Raw genomic sequence first — 22,286 nt, forward strand, 5'->3', positions numbered from 1 at the left:
TGTCAACATAACATGTGATGGACAGTTTCATTAGAAAGAAAATAGTCCCCCCACCACTGCAGAGACACGCCTTTGTCCCCCCCTTAGCTTCCCGGGATTGGGAGAGAGGACAATCTGAGCGGGTCTTTTAGAGTGGGAGGTCTTCAGTTGTCAAATGCTTAATAGACTGTGCTCTCTCCATCTTGCTCAGGAACACGCACAAAAAAAGTACGTACACACATTATGCTTAATACTTGGGAGACATTACCGTGCTTTCTGAATGTGTGGCAGAAAAATCAAAGATGATTGATGAGTGGAGCCTGCCTGCGCTCGAGGACAGAGGTGCGTGATTGTGATCTGGGGACAAAAATGACTCATTGTGAAAGGTTAAGTATATGATAACAGGAAGGAACTGAGAGGATTTTACATGTCATTAATCAAATGAGCAAATGCCTCGTTTTCCCAAGTTGACGTCTCTCTCAATCAATGACCAACACAGTCATTGTCCTATTGTGGGAATCAGCTGTCCTAACATTTATTGTCGTATTGTCCCAACTTGAACATCAAGCTTAGAGTCTTCTCTGTTGTGGTGAAATGCTTTCTTTGAGATGGGAAGAGTGCTGGATTAGAAGAAAGCCTGAACTACACAACCTTGGAGTCTCTGAGAGGTTGTGTGGCTGCAAATCAGCAAAATCTAGACAAATGCCAAAACCAAACTGCACCAGGAAGCATTCAGAGGTCTTTGTTTGAGAGGGGGCATAGGCATGGACCCAACACTAATATGGCTAATGGCTTAGGGAACCCCACTGCTTCTCTAATTGAAGCTGGCTCACTGACGTCCAGGGTGTAGAGAGAGGGAGACTGAGATAAGAAACAGCCAAGGAGCGAGAGGGAGAAACTAGGGCAGGGGTTAGGATAAGGTTTAACTGTGATCTGGAAAAGCAAGAAGGGAAGGGGGTGCAAGGAGCCTGCAGGTGTGTGTGTGTGATGGGGAGGAAGGGGGTGTACATAAGGACTGGATAGCCAATCATGATATTCCCCGAGGGCTCAGGACACCTGGGATCATCAATGATTGATCAAAATGGAAGGTTTAACCAAGAAAGAGATTGGTTAAAAAGGAAAAAAAAAAACAGGAACTCGAAGAACGAGACTTACAAAGGAGGGGCAGTGTGTTTGCATGTGTGTGAATGTATAAAAATGGACGAGGAAGTTCTACCAGGAACAAAAAACAAACACGAGAAAAAATAAAAAGCAACAGTGATGAAAAAGAAATTCAAATTACATTAAGAACCAGCCAAAAATGACACATTGACACAGTGACCTGCAGGGGAAAAAAAGGGCTGACGTTGAAGTGAAAATAGCCCCATCAAAGCCAAACCGCTGGAACCCTGCTGCAGTCCGCCTGCCTGGTTTTGGATGTACTCAGACAAATAGAATCTTGAACTGATCCAAGCGGATCAGTTCAAGATTGCAGCGTGGTGCAATTTACTGTAACGTGTAAATGTGGAACTCCTCAAATTTGAAAGAATATATGTCATTGCAGTTGAAAAAACCTGCAATGTTTGAGAAGTTCAACTATATTATTAGTTACAGGAAAATGTTTTGAACAGTTTCCATACRGGGCATTCTGTACAGACTGCACTTCAATTATACCAACCTGAGGGGTGCTTATAACAGTAGAGATGAAAGAGATTTTCTAGAATGTGTTCATAGTCTACTAGCTATGTTACTCAATTGATTGGTTGGTACAAGGAGTTGTACTGTGGAACAATAGAGACTGATTTCTGAATTTGGGACCAATGTCTCATGTTCCATAGGAATTTATTCAGCAAACCTCACACATATATTTATCACATGTGAGATTGAGCAGTTTCGTACATCTGCATAATAAAAAATTACAATACAGTGGAACCCCTCATATTTGTGGTTCAATATTCGTGGAATCACGTTTGCAAATTGTTCTGTTTAATGAAAGTCCACATTATTTGCAGACTTTCTAAAATATTCAAAAGAAAATGGCTACATTTCAATTGCAATTGCATGTAAAACTTCATCAATGTTCTGCTAATGCCGAAATACACAATTTTGCAATTTTGGTGTTTCCATTTAATAAGCAATTAAAATCCCACATAAATAAGTGTGTTCAATTGATAAGTCACTGAAAAACATGCCGCCACATCATGCTCCTACCTATTTCTTATTGTCTTCATCTTTTCTGCCAATAGTAACCTCCAGTTTGAGAAGTGAATCAAGTGAAAAACCAGTTTCCTTTGCAGTTTTGTGAAATACACTAGTTTTCGTCCTAGTGCAAAAACGTATCAAAAAACGTGAGTTGTTTCAAAATTACTGTTTCAGTTAAACAAACTTTGTAATTTCAATGTGTGCAATTTTATGGTTATGCTGAATTTGGTGCCTTTCAGTAAAAAGCCAACTTTTCCAGATTTCAGAGGTTAACTTGTTGACACGCTTACTTCCTTCCATAAAAACAACACAATGCACATGTCTCAACTTAAACTAAAATCCTTTCAGGTCTCTAGAGGTTTTTTTGTTACTCTTCTATAAGATTAGCGCGCCTGGTTAGATTGCCAGAACATCTCCAGTAATACACCTTTTTGGATAAATCTCAACATATGCCTTGCATATTTTTGATAGTTGTTTGAATCTAAATTAGGACCATGCATGGGTTAGGCTGTAAACATATTTTAATTGGCACAGTTTGGACACGAAGGGCTTGGCTGAGCACTGAAACGTGTAGTTCTCAGGGGGATGGATTTTGAGTAAAGCAGATTGGCCTCCAGGGTTGCCTGGCATTGTTGCTGAGTCTCCAAATAAAGACCCAAATCCACTCCCTCTGTCAGGACTGCTGCTAAGAAATACATTATTAATGAGAAAAGGCTGACTGATGCTTGGGATTAATTACAGTAGCTTTGAGAGACCCCCCCCCCTCTTATTTTTGCTTTTTTTTCACCCCCCAAAAAGGCTGCGTCTAGATTCTTATAAAGGCTGGAAAGACTGATAGGGAAGATTCATTTCTCCGTCAGTCACACATAGATGTGTGATTTATGCCCATCATGCTATAAGTGACACTCTGGAGCATTTTTAACATAATGTTTATTGACAAAAACTAACATGAGTTGAAATCCTGTATAAAATAGATAAAAATCCTGTACTTTTTTTTCAGGATTATATATATATATATATATATATTTATATATATATATATATATAAGCACAAACAGTCAAATGGTTACTGCTGCAACATTCAATTGGTCAGAAGCAGATGCTGATTTTCCCTAGATTGGGTCTGACTGGTGACTGAATTTTTCTTTTAATTCATCAACAGGCCTGTCACAATAAGCAATAAATTAATGAATCACATGATAAATTAAAACCTTGATCATTTCTATTTGCATGATTTATTATTTCTTTGTTCTCTTTTTCTTTCTACCAAAACTGGATGACAAAAGTCTTCAGTCTGGTGCTTTGGTCACTGTGTTTGATCATTTCTAATAGAAAAATCTAAAAATGAGCAAACCTGAATTAAACTATTACACAATTAAAGTTTAGAAGAGTTGTGAAAATATAGAAAGAAGCATTTTCAAACCTGTGTTTGGTAAAGAAGACATCAAATGGATAGGTCAAACATGAACTGAGATACTTTACACCAGTAACAGATTCTTTAGTTTCAATTTGTGAATCCCCTACTTTATTGGTAAAACATACGGTTGAATATAGTCAACCATATTTGAAGATTATAGGTGTTTTACAGAAATGGCAGAGCTTTTATTTTTGATTATATAAACCATAACTCCCATGTCCTTTTTTAGCTTGTGAATCACCTGTTAACTACAACTGACCTTCTGTGCACACCAACTAATTACTTACTTTCAAATCAAACCAAATCAGATAAAATACAACAGACCTATCGTTTTATTATCATTTGGCCTCCTGGTAACATGAGAGCAGAATAATTTCTGCCTATACGAAATGAATGATACCTTACTTTAAACGTTAAAGTGGACAACATTAAACGATGAATCATTAACACTTTCTTCCTGTCCCATAAAGCAGACATGTTCTGGGAACAATTTTTGTCCTTATAAGTCAATAACAAAGGCCTGGACAAAAGGGTACGACGGGGTGATCACCATCCAAAAGCAGCAGAACCTCCATCCTTCCCATTTATCATCCCTGAAGCACACAAAAGACGGCAAAAAAAAAAAATACTCATTGTCGCTCAGGGGGAGTTGTTGTTAGTTTCAATTAGCGTACCAACATCTGACATTGGGACGCAGAAGTCTCTATTGATTGGCTGACGCTATAGAAATGCATGTGTCAAGGGCAACTGGGGTCAAACTGTAGATCCCACAATAAGAAAAAAAGAAAAAAGATACAAAGAATGACATGAGAGAGGGGAATAAAGGCAGGCGGACAAGGCCGATGTAGACAGGATTCTGTAAAGAAAACGAAGCTCCATTTAGACAGAAGGAAGAGGGTATAGTATAACCTGCTGCAGGAATATCTAATTAAAATCCTTCTGGATCCCAGAGAAAGCAGCACAGAAGGGTTAAAGCTTGTGTAGAACAGAGAAAGATTGCAGAAGTGTGTTTGAGAGCCTGGCAGGAGGGCCGAACCGGCAGCTGAATAAACAGACTTGATCCAACCACTGTTCAGCTAATGGACCGGCCATCCGCCTAGGAGCATTACACTGGTCTGTTTCTCATATTGCCAGCAACCACTTTAATGTGAAAGCCCAACCTCCTGATAATATAGGCATGATGCACAACCTGTGAGCAGAGCCTGGTGTGCACCAAGAATAACAAAGAAGAGGACCCACCTGGAGACAGCGCGACCAGCTACCATCTGTCTGCAAGTCAGGGCATCATGTAGTTAGGAACAATTAACAGTCTCTATGGCAATGAACTTGGTCTACCTCTAGCCAAATAACTCTTAATGAAGGTGTTTCCCCCAGTATATAATGGTACTAATCTGAATAAACACAGTCATTCCCATGCTGTTACACTTCGAGCCCAAGATTAGTAATTTTTAAGCTTGATAACACAAAGTCACTTTTAAGACTTATGTCTGAACTAAAACTGCTCGTCTAGTTCACATGGCATGGTTTTTATTCCAATAATCTTAAGGATGTTCCAATTATTGGGATGGCTGTTAAGATAATCTTAAGAGATATTCCTGTCGTGTGTGGTGTGTTAAGAGTCTTCAGGTCCATTTGCTGACCTAAAATCGGGGATATTGAATATGTCGGATTGTYTTGACCTCAACACTACAAGGTCACACACTACAAGGTCACACTAGCAACAATTGACTTTGGTGTGGAAATTGTTAGCGCAGCAAAATACACAGATCAAAATAAGCTAGACTCTGAATTGAACAGTCAACCCAACAGCTCTCGGGTCGTTGCCTCTATTTATAAAGCTTAACATCCTCTGCAGCTAACGCAGCTACAAGGTGGCGGTAATGTATGAAGTAGCCTCACAACCTGATAAGGGATGCTATGCTCAGGACCATCATAAGGAATGAGCTCGACTTGTAATGCCAAAAAATAAAAAATTAAAAACCATCAAGCATTCGATAACATCAAGGCACAGAAATATTAATCATTAGAACTATTAGCCTAGAAGTGAACAGTAGGATAAGAAGTTATGTTGTAAGAAGCAAGACTTGTGACAAACAGACCTGCTTGCCAATCTTCATCCCTGCCATATGGACACAGCCATATGGCCAATAAAACTGTATTTAACGCTGTGTCCCTAAATCCTACAAATGGTTGCCAATATCAATCCTGTCATAATACTTCAGAAGATGCAGTCCCCCACTGATGAATAAAGCTGAATTTTCTCTCAATTTCTCCCATCCGATTGTTTTTTCCTCAGAATATCTACAACTTTTGACCAACTTACAACTTATCATAGTTTTTTGTTTTGTTTCTGCTAAGCTCTTCTTTCTGTTTTTGATCTAATACTTTACAGGAGGGCACAGATCTGAGCTGCAGGTGTACCCGTTGATGGATGAGGATGCACATTACAAGAAGGATAATTTGTCATATGATCTGTTTTTCAGGGGAATCCTACAGAGTGCTAACCTGACACACCAGATGGTGTGTTACACAGAGCAGTCTGGAAAGTCCTCAGCAGACATCATTTATCAGAGAGCAGGCATGTTGCTCAATCAACTACTAAGTCATCTTTGAAAAGTGCCTATTATAAGGATACTTCAACAACTCATGTCAATGGACCAAAGGAATCAGCCACTCAATGAGTGCCAAGCACCTAAACTCTGCTTATAAATACCTTTATTTGAAAATGGCTGGTCTGAAGGTATCTGGTTATGCCACAAAGGGATAGTTGGAGCCCTGTAGTGTTGTGTTTTGACTTTCCACAATCTTCCTGGTAAAGAATTTATACATAGACAAGTTTATTTACTTTTTTTCCTAATTGTACTGTCTGACCGCGGTAAAAACAAATTCCAAAAATATTCTCATTGGGCTTGAGCCCACAAAAAATTTATTTACAACAAGACTTACAACGCCCTAAAAAGACAGTTACATTTTTACTACATTTTTTTTTCAAGCAGGGTTGTCATGATAGTAACATTTCAAACTCGATACAGACACTAAGGAAAATATTCAAAGCCTTTTTTTGGTGCCGTGGCAACATTATTCATGATATGGGTTCTTTCTGGTTAAAAGCAAAAAAACATGATTAATTACAAGAATATTTTAGCTTCCACACCAATAAGTCGCTTAAAAAAAATAAAAAAATTTAAAAGGGTCACTTCCTGTTACACATAACAGTAGATAAGAAAATCCTAGAAGTGTAATTTTAACCAGGCATTGTTTTATTTTAACTGTATTTACAATTTCTCTCAAAAATCAGCCATAGTGTTAGCGTAGCTAGCATGAGGTCTCCAACACTAATTTTCATGTCCCTCTGCTTCATAGGGATTTCTATTTTGACACAATGAGCATCTTTGAAGAATTCATTCTCGTAGTTTTAATTATGTCAAAATATTTAATATTTTGACAACTGTGTGGTTTAAATAACTCGAGGGCACTAAACTGGCTTAAATCAATCCTTGCTTAAATATGTTTAGAGTAAGAGGTTTGCCGATCGATCGGCCACCGATCATAATCGGCCGATTTCCGTGAAAAAGTGTATGATCGGTGATCGCAGATCACGGTCTCTTGTTGCCGATCACACAAACCGATCACCTGCATCTCATTTCGCAGCCTGCCTGTGCAGCTGTTCTCCTCTTTCCTTCACACTGCACAAACGCGCAGCAACAAATCCTAAGCGATGTCGTGTGGAACTATAACGCACTGAGTGACTGAGGAAGTTAGCGTGTTGCAGAGGAAAATTGAAGCACGTGGGGTGAAGCAGGTCAAAATGCATCAACACGACAAATCTAATATGGCATAAAAACAATGCCATACTTGACGGAGTTTGGCTACATCGAGGCTCACTGCAGTAAAAAAAGACATATGGAGCGATCAGATAGCAGGTAAAGCAGCGCACAGCTACAAACACTCACCCAGATTAGCATGACAGTCAGAAAGCTAAACAAATAACCCGCAAAATTATTTAAGTCTTCGAGCTGCGATGTAAGACGCTGGTTCTGCTCTCGCTGTTGAACCGCTGCTACGCGYTACAGGTAGTAATATTTAACAGACGGAGCACCGCTTCTGCTCCACTTGGTAGTGACTCTCACACCGAACCTCTGCTTAAAGCTGCAGCATCTAACTAAAAAAATAAATTTTGCATACGTATTAAAAGTTTCGCTGTCCTAACATGAGACAGATAATCTCTGAAAAAATAATAGATCTCCCTGTTCTGCATAATTACTCCGCTCAGTCAGAAACAGCCACTCAGAACTAGCAGTAATCAGCTAGCCGCCATGCTATCAGGACGTTTTYATTCAGTAACTCAGGTGGCTTAAGGTGGCTCTTTATTGTAATGGAACCTGTATTTGCCTTTGAATGTTAAGTTTTATACTTAAATTTTTTGGAAATGTTGAGATATTATTTTGACTCTTTGCATTATTTAGCCGCTTCAGGGCCTCCATATGTTTTCAGTCTGTTAAAGATGGTATTACCAATAGCAGTACAATTTGCACAATGCCTGTTTTGTTTTGTTCTTGGAAAAAGTTATTAAAAACAAGTTTTTGTCTAAATTAAGGTGAATTTATGGTTCCTTTTTCCATAATGTAACCAGTTGTGCTTAAGATTAAAAAAAAATAATAATTATGTGATCGGTATCGGTGATCGGAATCCGCAGGAAAAAACCTGATCGGCACATCTCTAGTTTAGAGAAAACAATGCAACTTAAATCTTATGAAATAAAGCTATCTTTACTGTTGTATTGGCATATATGATCAGTTTTGAAGACCATCTCTGTAATTGTTGGAATGTCGGATTGAACCCAGGAACAAGACAGAAATAAACTGCCCACCAACTGAATGACAGATTGCAGGTGCTTTGACCCGTTAATGAACCCATTATGGTTCCATATTCTGTGTCTGAGACAGGCTTATGAGATTCATCGGTGTCAGAGCTTAAGCAGTCTGGAAAATGTGATGATTGCAACATGACAGGCAAGAAACTTCTGGAAACATATCAGGTAGAGGTGAATAGTGAACTAAAGAATTAAGATTAGGATTAAGATATTGTCCAGTAAGGAATTCTCACAGTATGACAATCATGTTTACAGCTGCTAACGTAATATAATTATCAATTACTAGACTTTTATCATTAAAATATTTTGTATTGTTGACTTTGACACAAAGTTGCTGGTAATCTTTGCAGTTTGTAAACTTTGATTTCAAAACAGAGTGACGGGAAAGCACCTCTTAGCAATTAGCATTAGTACCTGGAAACAGCCGTCTTTCTGTGCATTTGCTAGAAAGTGTAGATCTATTATTCTGAGATTTTCAGAAGCCTCTTAATACTTTCAAAAACCAGCATGTTCCATAACAGCCAGAGGTTCAAAACAATAAAAATGAGCAGCTTCTCTGGCAGTTTAACCATCCTGTTATCTGCCTATGGTTGAGAATTGCCTGAACAAAGCCAAATGTCTTGTAGAAAATGTTTTTCTTTCATAAACCTTTTTAAACCTCTAGAACTTACTCTGACTTCATTTTAAACAACTCACTGTGACTGAAAATGGCTATCATTTGTCATTAAGCCTAGTTAAAAAAAACTGATCCGCAAGAGGGCAGAAAAGTTCGCAAGGGAGCAGAGAGGTTTACGAGAGCAGATTTGATGTGTGCAGAGAAAAAGTTTGTGTGCTAGTAGAAAATATGAGGGAGAACAGAAAATCTTTGAAAAAGCAGAAGTTTTGAGATTGAAAATTTAAGTTCTCATCTTATGGCAGTAAAATTCCCCCCATATATGTACATCTCTTTTACTATTACAGTCCAACAAAATGAAACGATTGAAGTAACTTTTCAGAGGTAGTCTATGAAGAGGTTTCTGTCTGCAGGAGGATAGTTATATACAAATTAATTCCTCATGTTCTAATTCCAAAGAATTTAGTTCTGCAAGAGCAGAATTAAATCAATTAGTTTTAAGAAATACTACTTGCTTATTTTGAGAAACAAAATATTTCAAAAGTGATTTCCTCAAATGACATTTTTATCACTTGAGAAATTACATGATAGCATTTGTAACAGAACAGCTTTAGTTTGCTACTAGTTCAGAAACTCAGATTCCTACACAAAAACATCACAACAATAGCAGATAGCATCTGCATCAGTTTCATATCCTGTATATGAATACAGCTGAGTACATTTCTGCTTTTCCAGGCTGAAACCACCAACCACAAGAAGCGTGTGCTGGAATAGCTACATATTTTTACTGCTGGTGCAAGAGAGAATTTCACATTTAGGGGTCTCCATAGATTTGGTGGTAAAAATCTAAGCCCTGATAAACTGTTCCCGTTATGCTAGATTGTTATTTTTGTTGCACTTAAAAAAAAACCTTGATCCATAAATTCTTCATTTTGCTAAGCTAGGGGCAATGACTAAATCAAATGCATATTTCATTAGCATGTGAGAAAATTGTTGTTGATTAGTAATAATTAATTCACTTTTACTCAACCTCCTACTGAGTAATGAGGCTTTCAAGAGAGATTTCACAAGATCCATCTATTTCTTATTAACAAAGGCCAAAGAAAAGAACCAACACCCCTTTTTTTTGTTGTTTTTTTTTGTCTACATGTATGCGAATGGTGTGGGGTATGCAGAGATTTTAGTTGCCATTTTGTCTCACCCCAGACCTGTATAAGTACTGGATAGAAGGAAGGTCAGCCCCCAGGAACTGCCCTGCAGATGGTTTGTTGCAGTTTGGACCCGTCCTGATTTGTGGACATGTACAGACCCGGATTAGCTAATCAGGAGAATTGGTCAATTTCCTGGGAGACCGGTCTAATGTTTTGTCTGAAGGGTTGGTTTCCTGGTTTTACAGAACAGTGCTCTATTATAGATCTAACGTTTAAGATTATAATTACATCATGTTAATACTAATAAATTATATTATTGTCATTTTTATTAATATTATTATTGTAGCCTCAGTTTCCAGTTCTTACCTGACAGCAGTAGGCCTGTCGCAATAAACGATAAATCAATTGATCGCACAATAAATTAAACCTATCAACCTCATTTTAATTATCGGCTTTATCGTCTCTTCCTTTTTTTCTGTTGATGACACTGAATGAAAAAAGGCTAAACTTCGGTGCTCTCCACTGACCCTCCCTTCCTCATTTCCTTAGTCTAATGTCCAGCGCACATGACATGAGATGTTGCCCGATTATCTGCCCATTTTCAAAACCTGAGAGACACATTAGCCGACAGAAATCCTAGGTATAACGGTTCGATCAGGTTCGATCGTGCCGTGTGGTGTCCAGCCACATGGGTAATGGCTACAAGTCCAGTTAACCAATTTTAAAATCAGGCATTAATCAATGCTTTACTAGAATCTACCTGTGATGCATGTGGCGAGAGTCAGCGTAAAGTCCTGACTGAATGAAAATCATAACCTATTTATGTAGCGTTAACAAAAAACAGCTGAAAAGTTTATCAACTGCGGTAGTAATTTGGCTCCAACTCCTCCCCTTGTCATTTCTATATTCTTTGTTGAATAAATATTGAATGTTGAATATTGAATGAAGAATAAATATTAATGTTTCCACATATTGTCCAATGTCAGCTGGATTTTGGGTTGCGCTGTGTCAGTTGTTTGGGATTCCCCTCGCAATTTCCCCTTAGAAAGCGCGGAGGAGAATCCGCGCGTTCTGATTGGCTACCTGCCACATTCAACAGGCTGCGTTAAGTTCCCAGTCGGGGAAATCTCCTGATTTAGATCGGAGCGGCCACGACGATCTAAATCACATTACATGATGATCGGTTCTGAAATCACCAGCGACAATCTTAGATCGTTGTCATAAGGAGAAAATAGGGTCAAAAAATCGTGTAGTATGAACTATTGCATTAGGTAGTCGGATGTTCCCATCTTCTCTATCTAAATCTAGTGATTACTGAAGGGCAATTATATATACAGACTTTATAATCTGCACTCTTTTGGTTGAATGCAGTATTTATTTCCGCTTTGGCTTTATGTTTAGTTTTTATTCAAGTATGTTTTTTATTAATGGAGACTGAGAATCCATTTTAATTTTGTTTTTGGTTGTTTTATTTATTTAGTTTATCAGTTCGAGTGTTATGTCTTCTTTTGAAAATAAAGTGTATATTTCTATGGCAGGAAATTGTGTGCATTATTAGTTATTTCCATTAAATTAGTGTCAAAAGGTCTTGAAACAATATTATCGTTTATTGCAATAATTTTTTTGACAATTAATCGTCCAGCAAAATTTGTTATCGTGACAGGCAGAAGAATGTAACGGGTCCAAGTTGGACCCGTTACAGGACCCGTCTGCCCCAGTGGACTTTTTGCTTCAAGGTTTGACGTTTTGTACATAGAGAGATGGTTTCCATCTACTGACTGCCTGTTCTCCTCTGACCTCATCTAGGAAATGTTAGTCAATACCCTTGTTTATTCCAAAGCCATATTTGCATACATATAATTAAATACTACATGAACATTATTAACTCAGCTCAACAACATGTACTGGTTTGTCATGTTATCAAGCAACCATGCTTTCCTTGTGGTTAACTGCCAACCAGATGCTGACTTTTGCCACGATTGAACAGGTCAAACAAACAGACTAAATGATTTCCTCTTTTTTTTCCTCCAGCAGCTGCTGCTCTTGGAGCAAGTAGACACAAAAATGTTGTTTCTCAGCTGTAATCCACCCAAGAGCCAAGGTCCTTTACTGAATTATTCTGTTCTACTTGTCTCCTCATCTAATAAAAGACTGAATGAGCAGTCACTCAAAGGCAATGGAAGGGATTGGCAAAAGAAGGTTCATCTGCCAGACCTCGTGAGCCAGACAGTCATTTAAAGCCCCTTTTCAGGTTAAACTTCTGGGCGAATCTCACACAGCGTCCTGGGGAGCCGCTGGTTTTGGCCAGTATAAGGGGAACAAGTCAATATCGTGCTAATTGAGATGCAGAGAGAATAAAGAATATGGATTACAGAACAATCAAGTTCTTCTACTTTCTGTACACATAAAACAAAGTATTTCTAATTAAGGATTAACTTAAGTTCCGTCAGACATTTTTGCTCAATTGTGCTTCATTTTTGTTCCTCTTTTCTGGATTTTCAAAGCCGAGAAGCCGAAGCGTACGGAACTTAATGTAACACTTACCATGTGATTACAGTATTAGACTCAGAACAGGACCAGGCAGGTCCTGCTAGGGAGTAGGGAGAAGTGCAAGTGTATCAATGACCACAGACCAGAAAATAAGTTTAAACTGCTGGCTTATTATTTAAGCAGAAAAACAAACAATTATACAGTTTACATACAATGACACAAATTCAATACATAATAGTTTCCCTGTTTCTTTCCAAATATTTTATATAATCCCTTTTTTGAAATTTAAACCTATTGTTGGGTATTAAAGGATACTATTTATTTAAACCTAGGTTATAGTTCTGGTCTATTTAAGTTCAAGTTGATACTATTAATCTATTTAATTTACAGTTTGTTTTAATATTTTTACATCTATTTTAGTTTAGTGTTCTTTTAAGAAGTTAAAGTTGTTTAATTTCCTGTTTTAACCATTTCTTATTTCTAATTTAAACCCAACAAACTTACTTTCCACACACTGTAACAACAGACATTGAATGTGGTTCAAAGGGAAAAAACCAATAAAACACAACAGACACAATCCAGCAAAATACCAAATAACTTGGGCTTCAAATCGATGTCTTTTCTCTCTGATGATCCTGACGGGTTAACCCCGTTTCTCTGAATCCACTGCTATTTCAGCAGGAAACATTGGCAGGTCATACCAGTTTGGATGATTTGCAGTATCCAGCAGAGGGCGTAGCTCCTGCTAGACGGTTACAGGGCTCCTGGGTTACGGCTCGCCATCTTGTTTCTCACTAGCGGAATCCAACTCAGCAATCGACTCGGAATTTCCTGGTCCAATTTCCAGCAGAACCTCAAAAAGGCCAAGTCCAGTTCTGTAACATATAACACAATCCCGAACGCGGTCAGGTTGAAAAATGCAGAACGCTCCTTCTCCAAAAATGGAAAAAAAAAATTAATTGTCGATTTCTCTCATCTTTTTCTCGTTCACAGCACAACTCTCTTAGCTTCTTTGTTCTTTGCTTCTTCTTCGCGCTCTCTACTTCTTCTGGCGCCAGAGAACATAGCAATCCGGTTGGCTGGAGCTAGTCACGTGGGTTACACATCAATGTGACCCTTCAGAATAAGAGATTTATCTCACACTTGACCGTTTTAGCTGCTGACAAAATAAAGTTGTTTTATGCAGATTTTTAACCAAATAAAATGCAACACTTATGTCTGTAATTATTACTTTTTATATTTTTAACTGTTTTAAGACCTATTTATTCTTCTATTTATTTATTTATGTCCTATTTATTTTATAGCCATTTTTATGAAAAGGCTTACATTTAGTGAGGATTATGTTAACCTGGGTTACATTAACAGGTGAATTTGGCCGAATTTATTAGGCCACTGACAACCCAGATCCAGGCCAGGAAGTAGTTGGAGTTTAACACACCTCTCTGGAGCTTCTGCAGTGTTTACCCACCAATTACTACATTGAGACAGTCTTGCTCATGGACCGAAACGGATTAGAAGAAAAGGAAGAAAAGAGAGAAGGAAAAAAATAATAAAAAGGAAAACAAAATTGTAAAGAAGGACAAATAAAATTTCAAAGCATCTGGTAGCCACACTGGAACATCCACAATGCTTCACTACTTCTTCCCACCCCATAAAACGATGGCCCGCTCAGCTTTCAAATGGAGATTAAAATATTCAAGAATAGCTTCAAAATTTCCCTCCTGCTGGTTGCTGCTGCTCTCATTTACAGAACTAGTTGTGGTTAGTGCATGAAAATTGTGTGAGCAGCAGCAAATAATGAGTGAAAACACTAACCTCTCTATAGAAAATAATGGAGCTTTGGCAAACAAAGGAAGTAGTTTTTCCCAATAAGGCACCCTAATTACAGTAAAGAATTATGGCTTTGTGTTTCATTCGCCCCCTATTGTTTATTCAGTTCACAACTAAATAAAAAACAAATCCTCCCATAAACATGTCCATAATGAATTATTGCTCTCAATTACCAGTTCCGAGATGTTTTAATAGAGCGTGTGCAGTAGAGAGTAACATGCGTCAGACAACATGGCTTTTATGAAGGCTGCAAAAACTTTCCACATTTAAAATTGGTGTAGAACTCGGCCAGATTTCCTCATGGCTCCCAATTTTCTTCCTTCACCATAATGCAATGGTGACCAAAGCGTGGCCCAAGAGCCATCTGTGGCCCTGGAAATTATTTTGTTCATCCCCTGACCACAAGTCCAGAAAATGATGGCACTTGATAAATTCAATGTCTGTTACTGGCTTCAAAATAGTTGAATGTATGATGTGCATGATGTTTTTATCTGTTTTTATCCTTTCAATATGTAAAGCATTTTGAATTGCCTTGTTGCTGAAATGTTCTTTTTGAATAAACTTGATTGGTCGAAGCCAAAAATGGTAATTATATCAAAGTAAAAAAAAAAAAATGGAAATCAAAAATATTAATTCATACATGGGAGCTCAGGATGACATCCATAGTCATCACTTTGCTGCTAATGCACAGAACTTTCTGTATTTAGCGACAAAAGTAAGGTCATTATTTTCTATTGCATAGTTTCCAGGAAAATAAACCGATACTTGTATGGTATTAAATAATTGCTTATGAAATGGAACTAGAAAGGGATAAAATGACAATGTATTGGTCCTATGTGGGGATACGATTTGAGAAAGGGGCAGATTTATTTCCCACCATTTCTCTTAGCTAGGCTAAAGCCGTTATGTCCAATCTTATTGCACTGGAGGAAGAGTGCGGCAAATGTCACAATCTGACAGCAGGAAAACAGGGGGCAGGTTGTCCCGTCAGACCATCAGTTCCTGAAACCACACACACGAAAAAATATCTAAGAGCATGTGGGGTCAGTGACCCTGCCAGACTGTGCCCAGAGTAAAAAGCTTACGGGACAGCAGGATTAATAAAATAAAGATGTAAAAGTTTGTAACTTTTTTTTGGTTGAATGCTTTCTTTTTTGTTGGTTTAGAAAATGCCTTTAGTCTAATCTCCACAACAAGAATGAGATTTTTTTTCTAATATTCTTGCCACCTTTAGCTAAGTTTAATGGGCTGGTGCAGAAGTCTGTTGAGTAAAAAGTTGTGGATGTTTGTGGCCTGACTTCAATGATATTATAATCAAAGTAAAAAAAACAAAAAAAAAAACATAGCTAATAGAAGACAAAATAATTTGTGTTGTATTGAACATTTTCCATTTGTCAAGATCTCATTCTAAAAACATATAAGTGTTCATCTGTATCAGCTCAATTTCCTGGAGGGTCAAATTTGTACCATTCTTAAACTGCAGTCGGGGTCTACCATAACCCTAACCCCTGGGCTTTGGAGACCCCTGGACTAAGAGGATTTAACTCATCCAGCATCCGATCTCAACTGACAGCGAAAATCTTACTCACTGTGATAAATCTAAGGATCAGATGAGCATCCTTATAAGCAAGAAACCCTTTAGACAACAGGGAAGCTGACTTAGCGAAAGCCTCTCAATCTTACTTTACGTCCATATGCGCAAGTAATCCCAAATCCATTATCTCAACAGACAGTCGAATAAAGCAGTCCAGTTGGGTTGGAATTGATCAATGGGTTCCCAGAATGTTATCTCAACTGCTGTGAAAATGGTATTGATCACTTCTTGACCACTGGTGGTTCCAGTCCTTGTTAGCTCTAGTAATTAACTAGACTATTCTGAAGGAGAAATAAAGAAGCAAATTTGGAGCGCTTTTCCCAGGCTGTGAGGCGATTAGATTTCAGAGTAATAATATCAGCTGCCGATGGAACCAAAGCCACACCCTTACAACAAATGTAAGCGGATTTCTTTAAGAAAGGGAATGCTCCACATGTGAGTCTGTCAGATCACTAGCATAACTCTACCAGATCCAGAAGCAACTGTTGAGGGGGAGACATGACACCTAGCACCATGCACACATTGAGGGAAGAGAATTTATATTTGTGGTTCGCCAGCAAATGGCCTCACTTGTGTGTTGCCATTCAGCACTATACAAGGCCAACAGGCAGACATTCAGGGAAACCATAGATTGTCAGAAGCAAATGGAATAGAAAAGAAATATCATTTATTGTTCCACAAAGAGGAAATTTCAGTGCAACAGTAGCAAAATGACAGGCAACCACTTTTTGCATCTCACGAAGTCGTGATCAACAACTGGATGTTACTCCTGGTGAAGACCAACAAGAAGTAGGAGGAGGATGGCGTGGGACATCTTTTAATAACTTATTGTGTGAACAAACTTATTCACACGTGATTTGAATTGTGTTCCTTATTTAATTTAAACACCAAAATTGTGTTTTTTTCTAAATTTGCAGAATATTGATAAAGTTTGTAATGGAAATGCAACTGTGATGCCGGCGTTGCTCCTTTTAAGTAATAAATTGAGAAAAATATTTTGAATGCATCACAATTCAGCACTATAATTATGATCATTTCATTTCTAATAACATGTCATCCCTGGACGAAAGGACAAGCATCTGAAATGGCTCAGCCTCTTTTTATAACAGAGAAATAAATAAAAAAAGAATCCAGAAAGAGTTTCAAGTAAAAGAAAAAAAAAACATAAATAACCAACTGGACTGATATTTTGTGGTATATTGCAAAAAAAAAAATAATAATAAAAAACTGTTTAGTTTGACAGCAGAAACAAAGATTTGGTTTGAAAAACTCAAGGTTGGAAGCCTCTGGAATAATTAAAAAATGAATGGATTTTTTTGACAGTCAAATGCTAAAACAAGACATATACAGTTCCATTTAAAAATTGTTATAATCCCAACGACAGCAGTATCCCTACTCTGAAATCTCAAACCATCAGCCATTAGGAAACAGCATTATATTTAACAAAAAACAAGATTAGGATTATAATCCAGTTATCTTAACCGCTGCCATCAAATCACACAAAAAACGCACAACTTTGCGTTCGAAACACACAGAGGAAAAATGGGTTCAGAGCCTTAGGCAATATAGGAAAGGCCAGCTGGGGGCTTAAGGTTGTTGTGTAGAGGACGGGCTGCAGGCTGGGGCCGGACTCTCTGGGGAGTTTGTGGAAGAGAACAAGGGTTGTGGCTGAAGCCAAGAGCCGGTGACATGGCACACACAACCACACACACATGTACACACACAACTGTACTTAGAGCTGTCCCAGAACAATAAAAACCACACCCTCTGGGTCTCACAAGGTGTTCCATCTTCTGACTCTGTAAGAAGATTACGCTAAAAAAGGATTACAGCAAGGAGAATTACGGTAGCTTGGCTCATGTATGCAAAAAGAGGCTGAATTTTAGTTGGAAATAAAGAAAGTTCATGTAGCACTGGCTAATCTTTTCTCATAAACTCAAACAATTCTGTAAGTAAACCACTACGAGAAAGACAGAAACAAGGAAGGTGGACACAAAGTATAGTTAATGTAATAATTAACTCTATAATTTGGGATATTGAAACAATTTGGAGGAAACTAATTGTTGACTTGTTTGTTTTCACAATTAGGGGAACGGTTTTACAGATAAATGTTTTTGTAAATTAGTAAAATCAACCATTTTTAAGCTACTGTATTTCTAAGGAGTCTTTATTGTAAAAAAAAAGAAATAGCAGCATTACAATATCTTCCAGTTCCACTGTTAAATGTTCTGTAAAATGTTTATTGATCTTTGAGAGGGCAAACTTGCATTATTATGCCACTATCAATATATTACTTCGTCTTAAAATGATATCATTTATCACAATGATTTCTGGGACAATTTTTGTCCAGTGAAATGTGTTACTGTAACAGGCCTGTCGAGCAATCAACCTTTAAATCAACTTGCTAAAACCACAAGTTTGGTCGACACAAATAAATATGCTCCAACAAATACAAAGAAAAAATAAATGTAAAAAAAAAAATCTGCTGTGAAAGGAGCATCTTGAACACCCATACAGAGTGGTGTTTAACCAGGAGCTGCTATCTGTCTGGTGAGCAAAATGATCTTAGATTAGGATACACCTCTACACCTACAGGCATATCATGTGACTGTCTGACATCTTTTTAGGTTATTTTCTTGTCAAACGTCCTGTACTTCTATTGTAAAGTCTGTGTGGTAAATAGGATGAGAGGATGGAGAAGGATTTCCATTTAAGCACAACGAATAGAGGCTTGCTGCTAATGAAAAGGAGTATTTATTAGGCTGCCAATCTGACTGTCCGCCAACTCCCTCAGGGGCTTACTGAAGGGAGGGTGAGGGGGGGCGTTTGATCTGCTCAACAGATAGCAAGCACATCTGAACCAGAGTACAACTAAATGTACGGTGTTTTCACCAGAGGTTTTATCAATAATAAAAAAGGAAAGGGTTGGAGAGACAGAGGGGAAGAAAATATGAGGTTAGAGTTTGCACAATGGCTCTCAGTTTCCATTATCTTCCCAGAGATGCCTGTGGCCACAGCGGTGCCCGAGCAAGTGTTCTCCCACACCCCATTACAGCACACACACACAGAGGCAGGGAAGAATGTACCATGAGGGACCACCAGCTGTTGCAGCGACCGATATAGAGGAACGCCCCAAAACTCTTCTATCATCAAAACCTGGTGTGAATATTTTTCCCTCTCCGACACAGATTCACCTTCACACTCCAATTTCATCCTCTGGTATTAATCAGTCACTTATTTGCAAGATGTGATCCAGATTGACAATATCCTATTTATTATGATTAGCTCACGCCCATGGTGCTAAAACTCCTGCTAAATATACACCTCACATCTTCCTACAGAATGTGACACACAGATGTAAAGATTCCTAAACTGAAACGTTTACAAAAAACAATCCGGTTTTATTGATCTCCTTCATTTCCAGTTCTCACGCAGTTATAAGATGAGCTACCTACCTCGTGATACGCTTGACCTATGACACCTATAAATTGCGGAACCCCCTTCCATGCTGCAAACATGCCCGGCAGTCACTTTTTTTTATGATGGATAGAAAGGAAAAGGAAAGTGGTGGTTTCAGCGGCAGAGCGCTGCCTTTCAGTGACCAGCTGCGTCTGAAGTGGCCTTTCGAACCACTGCTCTTTATGTGTCATGAAAGGTCTGAGCAGAATAAGAGGCAAAACTAATCGCTTCCTGTGAGCCATTCATTTTAAAACCACTAAAATCCCACCAGTTTGACCACAAAGAGGGATTTCTGAAAAACTGCCTTGAATTTTTTAGTAGGAATAAGAATTGGTGATTTCAGGCTAGCATTATACCGATGAATTTGCTTGAGACAGGAACCTGATTTTTTTTTTTTTTACTCAGTGAAAATACTAGCTTGGGGAGTTATTAATGCCATCGATGGCAGGCCTGTTGCAGTAAGCCAGAAATCAATTAATCACATGCACCTAAACTCCATGATTTCCATTTGCATAATTTATTATTTTTCTCTTTTCTCTCTTTCTACCATAATTGGATGACAGAAGTCTTCAGTCTGGTCCTTTTTTAAGGACAATTTTGTTTACGGAGACTTCATTATTTATTTATTTGTTGTTTCTGATGTTTTTTTGTTTTTTTTACATTGGATATGTAAAATGTCTTCCAGCTCTAGTGTAAATGTTCATTATAATTTAAAATATATTGATTGTTGAGAATGTGTTCTTGCATTATTATGCCATCACCATTTGTATTACTTGAAAATCAAAAGCAACAATATTAATATTTATCGCAATAACTTCTGGGACAATTTATCGTTCAACAAATTTTTGTGACAGGCATAACCAACGGCAAGTATTTATGTGTACGTTTAAACTAACTTAAGACAACGCAAAAAAGAAAAAAAGTTTAAAAAATTTTGTTGCACCTATGGATGAACAGAAACGGTCAGTAACTACAAACACAGGAAATGTAATTGTCTAAACTTTTTTCCGATAGGTGAACAGCACAGTCAACAACATTCTTTAGTGTGGAAGCTTTTACTGTAGGTGAAAACCCCAAAATGTGCTTTTTCCAGCATTAGCTAGACATTTTCAATAGAAAAATGACATCAGTTTGTTCCTTCCTCAGGGATGTTGACCTGCAGAGTTCAGCAGACAAAAGTCCAAAAGTATCACAGCAGATTGGCTAGCTATCAAAATCTGAGCATCAGATACCAACATCAGTCATTACCTAGCTGCAAACCAGCAATGCTGGGGACATTTTGGCTGTACTTGATAAGCAGCAGTATTGTACATCACTTTTTATACATTTCACTAAAGCTTCTGACATAATTAACCATGATGTTTTAAAGTAGAGGCTTTTAAATAGCTTTCATAAAAAGTAGCTGGTTCTCAGACCATCTTGACAACAGATCTCAGTTCATCAGAAACTATGGTCTGTGCTCTGAATTTGTGACGGTTTCTAACGGTGTACCTCACGGTTCTATTTTTGGTCACCTTTTATATTTTCTAAACACATAAATAACCAGGGCCATAATGTGGCTTACATAAATATGCACTTCTATGTTGATGACATGTATTGTTTGAACTGGTAATGAAGCACAGTTGCTTTTAATGTGTTTCAGAATACGTTACTTCAGCTGGAGCTTGTTCTGAATACTTTTAAGAAAAATTTCTGATTTTTAGCTACCTTTAAGATGAGACTACATTTGATCCCTGTTGTGGTTTTCCTGCATTTTTTATGTGTTTGATTATGGGACATTTTGCTTGTGCTTCTGTGGTTGGTACACTCTCTATTCTTTAATTCTTTGTCTTCCTCCAATTCATCTGTGTAAAATGAAAAAAGAAAAGAGCTCTGGGCAATACTTCTTGTCTTCCAATAAACAGTTCCTGCTTTCTGTTCCAAACGTCAGCACCGAGCTTGGAAAAACAAAAAAATATATACATTTTCCCACACAACATAGAACACACTGCAGCTTAACAGTTTGATCTGCTGAGTGAGTTTGAAGTTAGATTTATGGTTTTGGAGATGGCTCCTTCAAATTGTCAATCTTTTTAATAGGGGTGCGCCGGTAAATTGGCCCCAATTTTCTTAATCTTGGGAGATCAGACGATAATTTCATAAGAAGCCGATACTATCCACCGATCTTGTCTACCTCCACAAAGATCTTACAATCAGACACTGTCCCCATTTGCTCTGCTAGCAACTTTTCATTCAAAAAAATACATAAAAATCAGTATCAGCCAAAATTGGAATTGGCAGGTCAGGCTTTATAAAAGATTGATGATCGAACAGAAAACCACCTTGTTTTTCTTTCTGATGTAGCATTTTACAAATTGTGTTCCAGGTTATCACTCCTTTTAATGAATCTTTGTGCATGTTATTTATATGTAATATAAATAATGCTTGATGGCGCTGCCCATCTTTGCCAAGTCTCCCTAAAAATATCTTGATCTCAATAGTGATTCCCTGGTTGCATAAAGGCTGAAGAAGCAAAAAAGAATCGGACTGTTCAAAATCAGGATATCAGACTTCAAATAAATTTAACTGAAGGACATTTTAATTTTGACATTGGTATTAATGGACAGGTAACGAACGGTACAGGGCAGTTAAACAATAAACAAAGTGGACCTATAGAACAATTAAACTTTTGTAAAGAACAGTGTTCCTGATAATACCAT

The 22,286-nt window shown here is 37.8% G+C and overlaps 1 protein-coding gene across 3 annotated transcripts in view; it reads right to left on the reverse strand.

The window, feature by feature from the left end:
* LOC103466876 (plexin-B1-like) overlaps positions 1 to 22,286 on the reverse strand; it is an 85,075-nt gene that overhangs the window by 61,558 nt on the left and 1,231 nt on the right. The window contains exon 2 of one of the 3 annotated variants that reach the window (XM_008412764.2): positions 13,406 to 13,579. The exons of the other annotated variants lie outside the window; for them this stretch is intronic. The gene's annotated coding sequence lies outside the window, so the exon portion shown is untranslated. The remainder of the gene's footprint in view (positions 1 to 13,405; positions 13,580 to 22,286) is intronic. 3 annotated transcript variants of the gene reach the window in all.

This window comes from Poecilia reticulata, linkage group LG7, assembly GCF_000633615.1.
Source record: "Poecilia reticulata strain Guanapo linkage group LG7, Guppy_female_1.0+MT, whole genome shotgun sequence".
Taxonomy (NCBI): Eukaryota; Metazoa; Chordata; class Actinopteri; order Cyprinodontiformes; family Poeciliidae; genus Poecilia; species Poecilia reticulata.